Genomic DNA, 13,416 nt, shown 5'->3' with positions numbered 1-13,416 from the left:
AATTCCAAAAATATTTTTCAAAAATCTTTTTCTTATTTTTATCACATGATTTTCGAAAATAACATCATCAATTAATGTTTTGATTCAAAAATTTCAAGTTTGTTACTTACTTGTTAAGAAAGATTCAAACTTTAAGTTCTAGAATCATATCTTGTGATTTCTTGTGAATCAAGTCATTAATTGTGATTTTAAAAATCAAATATTTTTCAAAACTAATTCCTATCATATCTTTTCAAAAATATCTTCTCATCATACCTTTTTCAAAAAATTTTCAAAATATCTTTTCTAACTTCCTAACTTCTTATCTTTTCAAATTTGTTTCAACTAACTAACTAACTTTTTGTTTGTTTCTTAACTTTTTCAAAACTACCTAACTAACTCTCTCTCTCTCTAATTTTCGAAAATATCTTCCCTCTTTTTCAAAAATTTCTTTTTTATTAACTAATTATTTTTATTTTTGATTTTAAAAATTTTTCGAAAAAAATACTAACCTTTTTCAAAAACTATTTTCGAAAATCACTAACTCTTTTTCAAAAATTATTTTCGAAAATTCTCCCTCTCCCATCTTATTCTATTTATTTATTCATTTACTAACATCTCATCTCACATCTCTGCCCTCCTCACAGTTGTGTTTCTTTCTTTACATCACATTCTTTGTCTCCCTCTTTTCTTCTACTCACAAAGGGACCCCTATACTGTGGTATAAAGGATCTCTATTATTATTATTTTTCTGTGCCCTCTTCTTTGTCATATGAGCAGGAGCAAGGACAAGAACATTCTTGTTGAAGCAGATCCAGAACCTGAAAAGACTCTGAAGAGAAAATTAAGAGAAGCTAAATTACAACAATCCAGAGATAACCTTTCAGAAATTTTCGAACAGGAAGAGGAGATGGCAGCCAAAAATAATAATAATGCAAGGAGGATGCTTGGTGACTTTACTGCACCTAATTCCAATTTATATGGAAGAAGCATATCCATTCCTGCCATTGGAGCAAACAACTTTGAGCTGAAACCTCAATTAGTTTCTCTGATGCAGCAAAACTGCAAGTTTCATGGACTTCCATCTGAAGATCCTTTTCAGTTCTTAACTGAATTCTTGCAGATATGTGATACTGTTAAGACTAATGGAGTAGATCCTGAAGTCTACAGGCTCATGCTTTTCCCTTTTGCTGTAAGAGACAGAGCTAGAATATGGTTGGACTCTCAACCTAAAGATAGCCTGAACTCTTGGGATAAGCTGGTCACGGCTTTCTTAGCCAAGTTCTTTCCTCCTCAAAAGCTGAGCAAGCTTAGAGTGGATGTTCAGACCTTCAGACAGAAGGAAGGTGAATCCCTCTATGAAGCTTGGGAAAGATACAAGCAGCTGACCAAAAAGTGTCCTTCTGACATGCTTTCAGAATGGACCATGTTGGATATATTCTATGATGGTTTATCTGAGCTATCAAAGATGTCATTGGATACTTCTGCAGGTGGATCCATTCACCTAAAGAAAACACCTGCAGAAGCTCAAGAACTCATTGACATGGTTGCTAATAACCAGTTCATGTACACTTCTGAGAGGAATCCTGTGAATAATGGGACGCCTATGAAGAAGGGAGTTCTTGAAGTTGATACTCTGAATGCCATATTGGCTCAGAATAAAATATTGACTTAGCAAGTCAATATGATTTCTCAGAGTCTGAATGGAATGCAAGCTGCATCCAACAGTACTCAAGAGGCTTCTTATGGAGAAGAAGCTTATGATCCTGAGAACCCTGCAATAGCAGAGGTGAATTACTTAGGTGAACCTTATGGAAACACCTATAACTCATCATGGAGAAATCATCCAAATTTCTCATGGAAGGATCAAAAGCCTCAACAAGGCTTTAATAATGGTGGAAGAAACATGTTTAACAATAATAAACCTTTTCCATCATCCACTCAGCAACAGACAGAGAACTCTGAACAAAATACCTCTAATTTAGCAAACTTAGTCTCTGATCTATCTAAGGCCACTGTAAGTTTCATGAATGAAACAAGGTCTTCCATTAGAAATTTGGAAGCACAAGTGGGCCAGCTGAGTGAGAGGATCACTGAAATCCCTCCTAGTACTCTCCCAAGCAATACAGAAGAGAACCCAAAAGGAGAGTGCAAGGCCATTGACATAAGCACCATGGCCGAACCCAAAGAAGGAGAGGAGGACATGAATCCCAAGGAGGAAGACCTCCTGGGATGTCCAGTGATCAATAAGGAGCTTCCCTCTGAGGAACCAAAGGACTCTGAGGCTCATCTAGAGACCATAGAGATTCCATTGAACCTCCTTATACCCTTCATGAGCTCTGATGAGTATTCCTCCTCTGAAGAGAATGAGGACATTTCTGAAGAGCAAACTGCCAAGTTTCTTGGTGCAATCATGAAGCTGAATGCCAAATTAATTCGTATTGATACTTGGGAAGTTGAACCTCCCTTGTTCATCAATGAACTAAATGATCTGGATCAACTGACATTGCCTCAGAAGAGACAGGATCCTGGAAAGTTCATAATACCTTGTACCATAGGCACCATGATCTTTAAGGCTCTGTGTGACCTGGGTTCAGGAATAAACCTCATGCCCCTCTCTGTAATAGAGAAACTGGGAATCTATGGGGTGCAAGCTGATAAAATCTCATTAGAGATGGCAGACAGTTCAAGAAAACAGGCATATGGACAAGTAGAGGACGTGTTAGTAAAGGTTGAAGGCCTTTACATCCCTGCTGATTTCATAGTCCTGGATACTGGAAAGGAAGAGGATGAATCCATCATCCTAGGAAGACCTTTTCTGGCCACAGCAAGAGCTGTGATTGATGGTGACAGAGGTGAACTAGTCCTCCAATGGAATGAAGACTCCCTTCTGTTTAAAACTCAAGGATCTCCCTCTACAACCATGAAGAGGAAGCATGAAAAGCTTCTCTCAAAGCAGAGTCAACCCAAGCCCCCACAGTCAAACTCTAAGTTTGGTGTTGGGAGGCCACAACCAAACTCTAAGTTTGGTGTTGAACTCCCATATCCAAACTCTAAGTTTGGTGTTGGAGAGTCTCAACAAAGCTCTGCACATCTGTGAGGCTCCATGAGAGCCCACTGTCAAGCTATTGACATTAAAGAAACGCTTGTTGGGAGGCAACCCAATTTTTATTTATCTAACTATATTTTTCTTAGTTATATGTCTTTATAGGTTCATGATCATGTGGAGTCACAAAATAAACAAAAAAAATAAAAAACAGAATCAAAAACAGCAGAAGAAAAATCACACCCTGGAGGAAGCATCTGCCTGGCGTTCAACGCTAGAACAGAGCATAGTTCTGGCGCTGAACGCCCAAAATGGGCAGCATCCTGGCGCTGAACGCCCAGAACAAGCATGGTTCTGGCGTTCAACGCCAGAAATGGCAACAAATGGGCGTTGAACACCCAAAATGGGCACCAACCTGGCGCTGAACGCCCAGAGTTGTGTGCAAGGGTATTTTGCATGCCTAAATTGGTGCAGGGATGTAAATGCCTTGACACCTCAGGATCTGTGGACCCCACAGGATCATCTAAGGATCTGTGGACCTCACAGGATCCCTACCCACCTCACCCTCTCTTTCTCCATTCATGACCATCCCTTTTGTTTTCTATTCACCACTCACATCCATGCCCACATCCCTCCATCTCCTCCATATCTTCTTCTTCTTCTTCTTCTATTTTTTCTTCTTTTGCTCGAGGGCGAGCAACATTCTAAGTTTGGTGTGGTAAAAGCATGAGATTTTTGTTTTTCCATTACCATTGATGGCACCTAAGGCCAGAAAAACCTCTAGAAAGAGGAAAGGGAAGACAAAAGCTTCCATCAAGGGTCTATAGCTCAGTGGTAGAACATTTGACTGCAAATCAAGAGATCCTTGAGATACCTCAGGGGATACATATTCTTCCACACAATTATTGGAAGCAACTAAGGGTGGAACATCAAGAGCACTCCATCATCCTTCATGAAATAAGAGAATATCAAAAAGCAATGAGGGAGGAGCAACAAAGACAAGGAAGAGACATAGAAGAGCTCAAGGACATCATTGGTTCCTCAAGAAGGAAGCGCCACCATCACTAAGGTGGATTCATTCCTTGTTCTTACTTCTTCTGTTTTTCATTTTCTATGTTGTGTGCTTATCTATGTTTGTGTCTTCATTACATGATCATTAGTAAGTAGTAACTATGTCTTAAAGATATGAATGTCCTATGAATCCATCACCTCTCTTAAATGAAAAATATTTTAATTCAAAAGAACAAGAAGTACATGAGTTTCGAATTTATCCTTGAACTTAGTTTAATTATATTGATGTGGTGACAATGCTTCTTGTTTTCTGAATGTATGCTTAAACAGTGCATATGTCTTTTGAAGTTGTTGTTTAAGAATGTTAAATATGTTGGCTCTTGAAAGAATGATGACTAGGAGACATGTTATTTGATAATCTAAAAAATCATAAAAATGATTCTTGAAGCAAGAAAAAGCAGCAAAGAACAAAGCTTGCAGAAAAAAAAATGGGCGAAAAAAAAATAGAAAGAAAAAGAAAAAGCAAGCAGAAAAAGCCAAAGCTCTTAAAACCAAGAGGCAAGAGCAAAAAGCCAATAACCCTTAAAACCAAAAGGCAAGGGCAAATAAAAAGGATCCCAAGGCTTTGAGCATCAGTGGATAGGAGGGCCTAAAGGAATAAAATCCTGGTCTAAGCGGCTAAACCAAGCTGTCCCTAACCATGTGCTTGTGGCGTGTAGGTGTCAAGTGAAAACTTGAGACTGAGCGGTTAAAGTCAAGGTCCAAAGCAAAAAAAAAAAGAGTGTGCTTAAGAACCCTGGAAACCTCTAATTAGGGACTTTAGCAAAGCTGAGTCACAATCTGAAAAGGTTCACCCAGTTATGTGTCTGTGGCATTTATGTATCCGGTGGTAATACTGGAAAACAAAGTGCTTAGGGCCACGGCCAAGACTCATAAAGAAGCTGTGTTCAAGAATCATCATACTGAACTAGGAGAACCAATAACACTATCTGAACTCTGAGTTCCTATAGAAGCCAATCATTCTGAACCTCAATGGATAGAGTGAGATGCCAAAACTATTCAAGAGGCAAAAAGCTATAAGTCCCCCTCATCTGATTGGAGCTATGTTTCATTGATAGTTTGGAATTTATAGTATATTCTCTTCTTTTTATCCTATTTGATTTTCAGTTGCTTGGGGACAAGCAACAATTTAAGTTTGGTGTTGTGATGAGCGGATAATTTATACGCTTTTTGGCATTGTTTTTAGTATGTTTTCAGTAGAATCTAGTTACTTTTAGGGATGTTTTCATTAGTTTTTATGTTAAATTCACATTTCTGGACTTTACTATGAGTTTGTGTGTTTTTCTATGATTTCAGGTATTTTCTGGCTGAAATTGAGGGACTTGAGCAGAAATCAGATTCAGAGGTTGAAGAAGGACTGCTGATGCTGTTGGATTCTGACCTCCCTGCACTCAAAGTGGATTTTCTGGAGCTACAAAACTCAAAATGGTGCACTTCCAATTGCGTTGGAAATTAGACATCCAGGGCTTTCAGGAAATATATAATAGTCCATACTTTGGCCAAGAATAGATGACGTAAACTGGCGTTCAACGCCAGCTTACTGCCTAAATCTGGCGTCCAGCGCCAGAAAAGGATCCAAAACCAGAGTTGAACGCCCAAATTGGCACAAAAACTGGCGTTCAACTCCAAGAAGGACCTCTACACGTGCAACACTCAAGCTCAGCCCAAGCACACACCAAGTGGGCCCCAGAAGTGGATTTATGCATCAATTACTTACTCATGTAAACCCTAGTAGCTAGTTTATTATAAATAGGACCTTTTACTACTGTATTAGACGTCTTTTTGACCATCTTTGATCAGTTGTATGCTATCTTAGATCACGTTTGAGGGCTGGCCTCTCGGCCATGCCTGGACTTTCACTTATATAATTTTAACGGTAGAGCTTCTACACTCCATAGATTAAGGTGTGGAGCTCTGTTGTTCCTCAAAGATTAATGCAAAGTACTACTGTTTTCTATTCAATTCATCTTGTTTCGCTTCTAAGATATTAATTCGTACTTCAATCTGAATGTGATGAACGTGACAATCATCATCATTCCCTATGAACGCGTGCCTGACAACCACTTCCGTTCTACCTTAGAGTGAATGAGTAACTCTTAGATCTCCTAACCAGAATCTTCGTGGTGTAAGCTAGAATGATGGCGGCATTCAAGAGAATTCGGAAGGTCTAAACCTTGTCTGTGCTATTCTGAGTAGGATTCAATGAATGAATGACTGTGACGAGCTCCAAACTCGCGATTGCAGGGCGTTAGTGACAGACGCAAAAGGATAGTAAATCCTATTCCAGCATGATCAAGAACCGACAGATGAATAGCCGTGCCGTGACAGGGTGCGTTGACCATTTTCACTGAGAGGATAAGATGAAGCCATTGACAAGGGTGATGCCTCCAGACGATTAGCCGTGCCGTGACAGGGCATTGGATCATTTTCCCGAGAGATGACCGAAAGTAGCCATTGACAGTGGTGATGTATCACATAAAGCCAGCCATGGAAAGGAGTAAGACTGACTGGATGAAGATAGCAGGAAAGCAGAGGTTCAGAGGAACGAAAAGCATCTCCATTCGCTTATCTAAAATTCCTACCAATGATTTACATAAGTACCTCTATCCCTATTCTATTATTTTATTTTCGAAAACCCATTACTGTTTTATATCCGCCTGACTGAGATTTACAAGGTGACCATAGCTTGCTTCATACCGACAATCTCCGTGGGATTCGACCCTTACTCACGTAAGGTATTACTTGGACGACCCAGTGCACTTGCTGGTTAGTTATGCGAAGTTGTGAAGACATGTTTAGACCATGGTCCTGTGCATCCGTTTTTGGTGCCATTGCCAGGGAATCAATTTCGAACAACAATTCACAACCTGAGTAGCAATTTCGTATACCAATTATTTAGAGTGATCTACCAATCTTTTCCCTAATCAAAACACAAGATAAAATATTTTTTAAGAATTTAAAATCGAAAAATTCATTTCTCACTAGGCAAGTTTAATTTGTTTTGCACCATTAAAAAAGATAACATATTAAGACAAATATATCACTCTTTTTTTAATTATAAGGAATAATTTAGTCCTTTGTATTTTTGGTTAGGACATCATTGATAGTTTGTTGAAGTATTCATTTACTCATTGATATGTAAAAATTTAATTTACCCACCGCATACGCGAAAATTTAGAAAAAGATAGTTCTGCGTACGCATACATTGTTCGCTACGCGAGATTTCTAGACAGTGAAGAGGTTCTACGTATGCATAATACATCCTGCGTACGCATGAGTGTAAAAGTGACAACGTCGCATACATAGCCATGTTCCGCATATGTGGTGTGCGAAATCGTGATCATTCCATTCCTTGGTAACGGCGCTAAAAACTTAATACGCACGTTCATGATCTTATATCTGTTTCACAACTTCGTACAACTAACCAGCAAGTGCACTGGGTCGTCCAAGTAATAAACCTTACGTGAGTAAGGGTCGATCCCACGGAGATTGTCGGCTTGAAGTAAGCTATGGTCACCTTGTAAATCTCAGTCAGGCGGATTAAATTGTATTAAGAAATTATAGTGGATGAAAATAAATAAAATATAAAATAGGATAGTGGTACTTATGTAATTCATTGGTGAGAATTTCAAATAAGCGTATAGAGATGCTTTTGTTCCTCTGATCTCTGCTTTCCTGCTGTCTTCATCCAATCAATCCTACTCCTTTCCATGGCAAGCTTTATGTAGGGCATCACCGTTGTCAATGGCTACATCCCATCCTCTCTGTGAAAAAGGTCCAAATGCTCTGTCATGGCACGGCTAATCATCTGTCGGTTTTTGATCATACTGGAATAGGATCCATTGATCCTTTTGCATCTGTCACTACGCCCAGCACTCGCGAGTTTGAAGCTCGTCACAGCCATCCCTTCTCAGATCCTACTCGGAATACCACAGACAAGGTTTAGACTTTCTGAATCTCAGGAATGGCCATTCATGGGTTCTAACTTATACCATGAAGACACTAATAACTCGGACTCGGTCCCCTGTATTAGATATCCAAGAGATACCCATTCAATCTAAGGTAGAACGGAAATGGTTGTCAGGCACGCGTTCATAAGTTGAGAATGATGATGACTGTCACGATCATCACATCCATCATATTGAAGTGCGAATGAATATCATAGAAGCAGAATAAGTAGAATTGAATAGAAAAACAGTAGTACTTTGCATTAATCTTTGAGGAACAACAGAGCTCCACACCTTAATCTATAGTGTGTAGAAACTCTACCGTTGAAAAATACATAAGTGAAAGGTTCAGGCATGGCCGAATGGCCAGCCCACAAACGTGATCTAAAGATGAAACTAAAGATGATCCGAAGATCTAAATACAATAGTAAAAAGTCCTATTTATACTAAACTAGTTACTAGGGTTTACAGAAATAAGTAAATGATGTAGAAATCCACTTTCGGGGCCCACTTAGTGTGTGCTTGGGCTGAGCTTGAAGTTTACACGTGGAGAGGTCATTCTTGGAGTTGAACGCCAGTTTGTAACGTGTTTCTGGCGTTGAACTCCACTTTGCAACTTGTTTCTGGCGCTGAACGCCAGACTGCAACATGGAACTGGCGTTCAACGCCAGTTTACGTCCTCTAAACTCGAGCAAAGTATAAACTATTATATATTTCTGGAAAGCCCTGGATGTCTACTTTCCAACGCAATTGGAAGCGTGCCATTTGGAGTTCTGTAGCTCAAGAAAATTCATTTTGAGTGCAGGGAGGTCAGAATCCAACAGCATCTGCAGTCCTTCTTCAACCTCTAAATCTGATTTTTGCTCAGGTCCCTCAATTTCAGCCAGAAATTACCTGAAATCATAGAAAAATACACAAACTCATAGTAAAGTCTAGAAATGTGAATTTTAATTAAAAACTAATAAAAATATACTAAAAACTAACTAAATTATACTGAAAACTATGTAAAAACAATGCCAAAAAGCGTATAAACTATCCGCTCATCACAACACCAAACTTAAATTGTTGCTTGTCCCCAAGCAACTGAAAATCAAATAGGATAAAAAGAAGAGAATATACTATAAATTCCAAAATATCAATGAAACATAGCTCCAATAAGATGAGCGGGACTTATAGCTTTTTGCCTCTTGAATAGTTTTGGCATCTCACTTTATCCATTGAAGTTCAGAATGATTGGCATCTATAGGAACTCAGAGTTCAGATAGTATTATTGATTCTCCTAGTTCAGTATGTTGATTCTTGAACACAGCTACTTTATGAGTCTTGGTCGTGGCCCTAAGCACTTTGTTTTCCAGTATTACCACCGGATACATAAATGCCACAGACACATAACTGGGTGAACCTTTTCAGATTGTGACTCAGCTTTGCTAAAGTCTCCAATTAGAGGTGTCCAGGGTTCTTAAGCACACTCTGTTTTTGCTTTGGACCTTGACTTTAACCGCTTAGTCTCAAGTTTTCACTTGACACCTTCACGCCACAAGCACATGGTTAGGGACAGCTTAGTTTAGCCGCTTAGGCCAGGATTTTATTCCTTTAGGTCCTCCTATCCACTGATGCTCAAAGTCTTGGATCCTTTTTATTTACCCTTGCCTTTTGGTTTTAAGGGCTATTGGCTTTTTGCTCTTGCCTTTTGGTTTTAAGAGCTTTTGGCTTTTTCTGCTTGCTTTTTTTTTTTTGCAAGCTTTCTGTATTCACTGCTTTTTCTTGCTTCAAGAATCAATTTTATGATTTTTTAGATTATCAAATAACATGTCTCCTTTTTCCTTATTCTTCAAGAGCCAACATATTTAACATTCTTAAACAACAACTTCAAAAGACATATGCACTGTTCAAGCATTCATTCATAAAACAAAAAGTATTGTCACCACATCAAAATAATTAAACTAGTTTCAAGGATGAATTCGAAACCATGTACTTCTTGTTCTTTTGTTTTTAAAACATTTTTCATTTAAGAGAGATGATGGATTCATATTCACTACTTTAAGGCATAGACACTTAGATACTAATGATCATGTAATAAGACACAAACATAGATAAACATTTAACATAAAAACGAAAAACAGAAAATTTAAGATCAAGGAATGAGTCCACCTTAGTGATGGTGGCGTTTCCTTCTTGAGGAACCAATGATGTCCTTGAGCTCTTCTATGTCTCTTCCTTGTCTTTGTTGCTCCTCCCTCATTGCTCTTTGATCTTCTCTAATTTCATGGAGGATGATGGAGTGCCCTTGATTTTCCACCCTTAGTTGCTTCCAATAATTGTGTGGAGGAAAATGTATCCCCTGAGGTATCTCAGGGATCTCTTGATTTGTAGTCAAATGTTTTACCACTGAGCTATAGACCTTTGAGATGAATCTCTCCATCTCCTATGACTTGGAGGTGGAAGCTTTTGTCTTTCATTTCCTCTTTCTAGAGGTTTCTCTGGCCTTAGGTGCCATCAATGGTTATGGAAAAATAAAAAAGCAATGCTTTTTCCATACCAAACTTAGAATGTTGCTCGCCCTCGAGTAAAAGAAGAAAGAATAGAAGAAAAAGAAGAAGATATGGATGTGAGTGGTGAAGAGGTGATGGGGAAGAGAGATTGAGGTGATATAGGATTATGAGGAGGGAAGGTGAGTGGAGGTATGTAGGGATCCTGTGGGGTCCACAGATCCTGAGGTGATCCTGTGGGGTCCACAGATCCTGAGGTGTCAAGGATATCCCTGCACCAACTAGGCATGCAAAATGCCCTTGCATGCATTTCTGGCGTTTAAACGCCGAAGTGATGCTTGTTCTGGGCGTTCAACGCCCATGTGCAGCATGTTTCTGGCGTTGAACGCCAGCTTCATGCTTGTTTCTGGCGTTCAGCGCCAGCTCCATGCTCTGTTCTGGCGTTGAACGCCAGCCAGATGCTCCTTACTGGCGTTTGAACGCCAGTAAGTCCTTCCTCTAGGGTGTGATTTTTCTTCTGCTATTTTTGATTCTGTTTTTAATTTTTTTGATTTATTTTGTGACTCCACATGATCATGAACCTAATAAAACATGGAAGGACAATAAAAATAAAAAATAAAATTAGATAAATAAAAATTAGGTTGCCTCCCAACAAGCGCTTCTTTAATGTCAATAGCTTGACAGTGGGCTCTCATGGAGCTACACAGGTGATCAGGTCAATTTTGTAGACTCCCAATACCAAACTTAGAGTTTGGCTGAGGCCTCCCAACACCAAACTTAGAGTTTGACTGTGGGGGCTTTAGTTGACTCTGTACCGAGAGAAACTTTTCATGCTTTCTCTCCATTGTTACAGAAGGAGATCCTTGAGTTTTAAACACAAGGTTGTCCTCATTTAGTTGAAGGACCAACTCTCCTCTGTCTACATCAATCACAGCTCTTGCTATGGCTAAGAAGGATCTTCCAAGGATGATGGATTCATCCTCATCCTTCCCAGTATCTAGGATTATGAAATCAGCAGGGATGTAAAGGCCTTCAACCTTTACTAGTACGTCCTCTACTTGTCCATAAGCCATTTTCATGGAGTTGTCTGCCATCTCTAATGAAAAATTGGCAGCCTGTACCTCAAGAATTTCCAGTTTCTCCATTACAGAGAGTGGCATGAGGTTTATCCCTGACCCAAGGTCGCACAGATCCTTCTCAAAGGTCATGGTGCTTATGGTACAAGGTATTAAGAACTTTCCAGGATCCTGTTTCTTCTGAGGAAATGTCAGTTGATCCAGATCACTTAGTTCATTGATGAGCAAGGGGGTTCATCTTCCCAAGTCTCATTACCAAATAATTTGGCATTCAGCTTCATGATTGCACCAAGGTACTTGGTAACTTGCTCTTCAGTAACATCCTCATTCTCTTCAGGAGAAGAATACTCATCAGAGCTCATGAAGGGCATAAGGAGGTTCAATGGAATTTCTATGGTCTCTAGATGAGCCTCAGATTCCTTTGGTTCCTCAAAGGAAAACTCCTTCTTGCTTGAGAGACGTCCCATGAGGTTATCCTCAGTGGGGTTTACGTCCTCTCTGTCCTCCATGCATTCGGCCATATTGATTGTATCAATGGCCTTGCACTCTCTCTTTGGATTCTCTTCTGTATTGCTTGGGAGAGTACTAGGAGGTGTTTCAGTAATTTTCTTACTCCGCTGGCCCACTTGTGCCTCCAAATTTCTTATGGAGGACCTTGTTTCACTCATGAAACTTAGAGTGGCCTTGGACAGATCAGAGACTAAGTTTGCTAAATTAGAGGTATTTTGTTCAGAGTTCTCTGTCTGTTGCTGAGAAGATGATGGAAAAGGTTTACTATTGTTAAACTCGTTTTTTTCACCATTATTAAAGCCTTGTTGAGACTTTTGTTGATCCTTCCATGAGAGATTTGGGTGATTTCTCCATGAGGGATTATAGGTGTTTCCATAGGGTTCACCCATATAATTCACCTCTGCTATTGCAGGGTTCTTAGGATCATAAGCTTCTTCCTCAGAAGATGCCTCTTGAGTACTGTTGGATGATTCCTTCAATCCATTCAGACTCTGAGAGATCATATTGACTTGCTGAGTCAATATTTTATTCTGAGCCAATATGGCATTCAGAGTATCAATTTCAAAAACTCCCTTCTTCTGAGGCGTCCCATTACTTACAGGATTCCTCTCACAAGTGTACATGAATTGATTATTTGCAACCATGTCAATAATTTCTTGAGCTTCTGTAGGCGTTTTCTTTAGGTGAATGGATTCACCTGCAGAATGGTCCAATGACATCTTGGAGAACTCAGACAGACTATAATAGAATATATCCAGAATGTTCCATTCTGAAAGCATGTCAGAAGGACACCTTTTGGTCATCTGCTTGTATCTTTCCCAAGCTTCATAGAGGGATTCACCATCTTTTTGCTTGAAGGTCTGAACATCCACTCTAAGCTTGCTCAGCTTTTGAGGAGGAAAGAACTTAGCCAAGAAGGCTGTGACCAGCTTATCCCAAGAGTTCAGGCTATCTTTAGGTTGTGAGTCCAACCATATTCTAGCTCTGTCTCTTACAGCAAAAGGGAAAAGCATGAGCCTGTAGACTTCAGGATCTACTCCATTAGTCTTCACAGTCTCACAGATCTGCAGGAATTTAGTTAAGAACTGAAAATGATCTTCTGATGGAAGTCCATGAAACTTGCAGTTCTGTTGCATTAGAGAAACTAATTGAGGTTTAAGCTCAAAATTGTTTGCTCCAATGGCAGGGATTGAGATGCTTCTTCCATGTAAATTGGAATTAGGTGCAGTAAAGTCACCAAGCATCCTCCTTGCATTATTATTATTTTCGGCTGCCATCTCCTCTTCCTTTTCGAAAAT

General features: G+C 39.4%; 2 non-coding genes across 2 annotated transcripts; one reads left to right on the top strand and one right to left on the bottom strand.

Moving 5' to 3' along the window:
- Nucleotides 1-1,285: 1,285 nt before the first annotated feature.
- Nucleotides 1,286-1,393, bottom strand: LOC112731669 (small nucleolar RNA R71). Its single transcript, XR_003167437.1, has one exon. It is a non-coding gene; the product is annotated as a small nucleolar RNA R71 (small nucleolar RNA).
- Nucleotides 1,394-12,891: 11,498 nt separating this feature from the next.
- LOC112731721 (small nucleolar RNA R71) lies at nucleotides 12,892-12,999 on the top strand. The gene has a single exon (XR_003167486.1). It is a non-coding gene; the product is annotated as a small nucleolar RNA R71 (small nucleolar RNA).
- The last annotated feature ends 417 nt before the right edge of the window (nucleotides 13,000-13,416 follow it).

Source organism: Arachis hypogaea, chromosome 12, assembly GCF_003086295.3.
Source record: "Arachis hypogaea cultivar Tifrunner chromosome 12, arahy.Tifrunner.gnm2.J5K5, whole genome shotgun sequence".
Classification (NCBI taxonomy): Eukaryota; Viridiplantae; Streptophyta; class Magnoliopsida; order Fabales; family Fabaceae; genus Arachis; species Arachis hypogaea.
This window is presented reverse-complemented; position numbering and strand designations above follow the sequence as displayed.